At 46.7% G+C, this 4,578-nt stretch overlaps 1 protein-coding gene across 1 annotated transcript in view; it reads left to right on the forward strand.

Annotated features, from left to right (window-relative positions):
- The window catches only part of SUSD5 (sushi domain containing 5), a gene marked incomplete at its 5' end in the record, with an annotated part of 87,528 nt that overhangs the window by 36,223 nt on the left and 46,727 nt on the right, over positions 1-4,578 (forward strand). The window lies entirely within an intron of this gene.

The raw sequence follows: 4,578 nt of genomic DNA on the forward strand, positions 1-4,578 counted from the left end.
ACGGAAGGTTATGACTAACACTGGAAGCCCGGAATTCATTTGCAGGGTCCACACGTGGACGAAGCCTCTGTTGAATCTCCTCTGGCCGTAGTTGAGGGATGTGAATAGCGCTGTTATCAGACAGAGCGTATGGGAAAGTTGATTATAACAAGTGTAGGTTAAAATATATCTTATCATTTGATTTTCCTTCTGATGCATTTAAAGATGTTTCTGTTAAAAAAAAAAGTGAATGGGAATAACTCGTGGATTAAGCCTCAGGTGAATTCCTTCTGACCATACTTCAGGGATGTGACTAGCCTTGCTGTAATGCAGAGAGCACTGGAAAGTGGATGATTGCAGGTGCAGTCAGGTTAAAGTGGAACACCTTATTCTTTGATCTTCCTGTTTATTCATTGTAAATTTGATCTCATTTATAAAAATTTTCTGCTTTCCTTTGTGATTGTTGTTAGTTTTTCTTTTGTTTTACATGTTTTCCTGTAGATGAAATCCAGGACAGGTAAGTCTATAGAGAGAGTAGCTGGATTGATGGTTCCCTGAGGGAAGGGGAGGTTGAGGGGCAATGGGGAGCTAATGACAATGCGTACAAGAATGAAGCCATGTTTTCAAATGGACTGTGGTGGTGATTGCACTATGACTCTTCTTAATATGACTGAACTGTAGCATTGTGGCGTCGTGGTTATGAGTTGGGCTGCTAACTGAAAAGTCCATAGTTCGAAACCACCGTCCACGCTGAGAGAGAAAGACAAGGCTTTCTACTCCCATAAAAAGTTACAGGCTTGGAAACTCCCTGGGGCAGTCCTACCCGTCCCATAGGGTCCTGTGAGTCGGCATTGACATGATGGCAGTGAGTTTGGTTTTAGGTTATTTCATTGTATCATATGTGAATTTTAGGACAGTGACTGTTTTAAGAAAAATAAAAAGACCTTCAGCAGGGGGAGAACCAAGGAAAGGCTTTCACACTAAGAGAAACAGATTTTGATGGAGATCAGAGGTGGGAGGAGAAAGCAAGGAAGGGGAAAGCACAGGTGAGAAGATGGGTAGGTGTTCCTTGGGTGAAGGGGAAGACGCTATCCAAGAGGGGGAGGGTAGAGGGTGGGGGTGGGGGTGTGGTGGTGGGTGGGGGGTGGGGGTGTGTGGGATGGACACTGGGCACGACAGTGGGAGGTTTGATGAGTTGGTGACCATCTAACGGATGAGCTATTCTGTACACTTTCACCTCATTCACAATGAAAGTTTTTCTGAAAATCAGGTGAGTAGTGACGCGAAACCCATACCGAAGTCTCCCGGGCGGCATTTCTTGTGCACTGAAACCAGGACGCCCTCGTGATCGCCCCCACATGCTGGCGAAGGAGGCTTTCCACACAAATGAGGAAAAAGCCAGCTGCCAGCTCCTCCATCAGAGAAACCAGCACAGGTCCTACTTGGCAGCTCGTTGGACCCACCTGGGGAGTTCTGGAAAACGCGGGGGCCTGGGTCTCCTCTCTCGAGGTTCTGATTTAACCTGTCTGGGCATGGAGGCTTCTTAACGCTCCCCGATGTTTTTAATGGGCCGCCCAGGTTGAAGACAGTTCCTATGATTCAGGGTTCCACAATGTCCCTGGTAATGAGACCACCACGTGCACTTGTTGAAAAATAGAGATCCTTAGGCTGCCCCGCAGAGGCACCAAATCCCACGCTCTGAAGAGGGTTGGTAAGAGAGCCACAGAAACCTCTGAGGAGCTGAACATGCTTGTTAGTGGGAGTCCTCTCCTCTGTGACGGGGGTCCCTGCGGGGAGGGCTTCTCCCTCTGCTGCTTTCTACGGGAGAGTGTGTTGGGGAGCCTCCGACATCATCTATCTGTTCAGATAACTGAGAGGTGTGGCTTTGATTTGGAAAGACCCAGAAAGAAGAATCCCTCTCTGTGAGTGTGTGTGTGTGTGTTTTAACCAAAAGTAAATTCGTGTTTAAGCAAAAGTACATTCGGTTCGAATTGCAGGGGGAGACAGGACAGAGTCAAAAGGAAAACAGATGCCTCTCTCCGGCAATGTCACATGAGTAGAGAGGGCTTCTAAGTCTTACTGCTTTGCCTAGGGAGCAAGTGTTATTAGTTAGCTTTTGCTGTATAACAACCCCCCCACCCCAATACAGTGGCTTCAAACAGCAATGGTATAGTTAGCTCACAAGTTTGTGTGTCAGTCAGTCATGCTGTGCTGAGGTAGGCAGTTGTTCTGGTCTCGGCTAAGTTCAGGCATAAGTCAGAAGCCCGCTCATCCAGCAGGCTTGTGCAGGCTTTCCACGTAAGAGAGTTTCCAACAGGCTGTGGGTGTGCAAGTGTATGCTCCTCTTGTCCACAATCTTAGTACACGAAGCCAGAGGTTGGGAACATCCGTTCATGCCCTAGAGCACCCAGGGCCAAAGCCAATGGTTAACAGAACAGTAGTTGTGAGAGTTCATTTTGACTCATGATGATGACGGGTGATTGAGAGAAAAACTGTAGCACCTCTGGGTGGATTGGAACTAATTGCACCTTTTGGTTGGCAGGTGAGTGCTTAACCACTGTGCCACCGGGATTCCTAAAGCCACGATTGTTACTGCAAAGTTTAGTTAGAGCAAAAGAGTACTCCTTTAAAAAACACTTGCCCACAATTTCATCATGAAGAAAGAATCGTCTTACACCATTACTAGGCCTGCACTCCTTAAAAATGTCAAGGATCAGAAAAACAAAGAAAGGCCAAGGTTCTAGAATGAAGTACACGAAAAACTCATGACATTAAAATGCAGTTTGTGATCCTGGATATATCCCGGGCCAATAAAAGCAGCTATGTAAGACATAATTTGGATAATTGATGAAATTTGATCATACATTACATAATAGCATTGTATCAATGTTTCAATTACCTGATCTCATTAATGGTATTGAAGTTCTGCAAGAATATGTCTTTATGTGCAGAAAATGCACACTGAGGAAATTTAGGGTCAAAGGAACATCATTGTCTACAACTTACTTTCAAACGGTTCAGGGGAAAAAAACCCCACAGATACATGTATTCACCTGTGTACATATGTATGTGTACACATGTAGCCATATGTCTACGAGATGGCTTCAAAAAGTTTGTGGAAATGATAATTCAAAGATACTTGATGTTTTCCATGAAGCCTCTATGTACATTATGCAAGTAGAGGATGTGCAGATATATAATGCATATCTTTAGAAAGAGGGAGCACAGTGGCACAGCAGGTTAAACATGAGGCTGACAGGCTCGGTGAACTGAATCTGCCAGCTGTGCCGTGAGAGAAAGCAGATGAAGCAGTCTGCTTCATAAAGAGTTCCTTCTCGTTCGTTCTTTCTTTCTCTGGTGAATTGGGTGAAGGTTGACAGAGTAAATCAAGAAGCACCTTTTCATCCAGCAATTCCTCCACCATTCCTCGGTGTGTTAGGCTGAGCTTTCTGGAGAAGCCAACCCAGTGACCTGCGGGGAGGCCCAGGAGACCAGGCTCCTTGGGGTTCCTGGGTCAATGTTGGTAAGGTCTGGTTCAGCAGCCCCCCAACTACGCTATTGTCTTTAAAGGCTGCCTGTCTCTGGACACTGCTTCATGGCACTTGGCTGTATGCATCTGCCTCTCTCTGTCCTGCCAGGGTGAAGGGAGAATGCTAACTCCTGAACTGCCAGCCATGTGTTTCTGAAGAGCCCAGATGGGAAACAGACAGCTTCTCCCCATGTTTCTTTGTAAATTAAAGTTCATCCTGAATATAGACTTTCCTCATTTTCCTTCCAGTATTTTTGTTTCACCGACAGTGAATTTCCAGCTCTGTGGTGATTTCACTTAAACTAATAAGTGAAGTTATTTTTAACCAACAGGATGCTGCTGAAATATGCCGCCCCCATTGGGCTCTCTGACTTTGCTTCTCTTGGCAGCTGCTCTGTGGGGTTCGTGGCTTGGGGGCTTGAAGGCTTTTCAATCTCCTCTCCATTCCATCGCAAGGCTTCACTCAGAACGCTTCTATTTCTCCCCTTTTAAGGCAGGAGGGGAGCTAACCGGCAGGTCGTCGGATGCTGCAGTCTGCATCCGTGACGTTTGACAGCCGTGGAAGCGTCATGGGGCAGTTCTATTCTGTTCTGTGGAGTCGAAGTTCAAACCCACCAGCCCTTTGCAGCACAGGGCAGGGCTTTCTACGCCCATCAATGTTTACAGTCTAGGAAACCCAAAGGGCAGCCCGACCCCACCTATGGGAATCAACTTGGTGACAGTGAGTTGGGTGTTTTGCATTGCATAGTGGCTACGTCGTGTTGGGCTGCGATCTTCAAGGTCCGCAGTTCAAAACCACTAGCCCTTATGCAGGAGAAAGACGGACTTTCTACTCCTGTAAAGAGTTACAGTCTTGGAATCCCATAGGAGCTCTGCCCTGTCCTAACAGGTTGCTATGAGTCAAAATCAACTCGGTGGCTGTGAAGTTTGTTTGTTGTTTGTGGGAGATTTTTGAGCGAGTCATTAACTCAGCGACAGTTGGTTTGGGTTTAAGACCAGGCAGGCCTCGCCTTCCTTCCGGACTGGCCTCCCTCCCTCTTTGATGACTGTACTCCTCTTCCCTGGAATTC

Source organism: Echinops telfairi, unplaced genomic scaffold (assembly GCF_000313985.2).
Source record: "Echinops telfairi isolate 266 unplaced genomic scaffold, ASM31398v2 ScPeMD7_7420;HRSCAF=8458, whole genome shotgun sequence".
In the NCBI taxonomy this organism is placed as follows: Eukaryota; Metazoa; Chordata; class Mammalia; order Afrosoricida; family Tenrecidae; genus Echinops; species Echinops telfairi.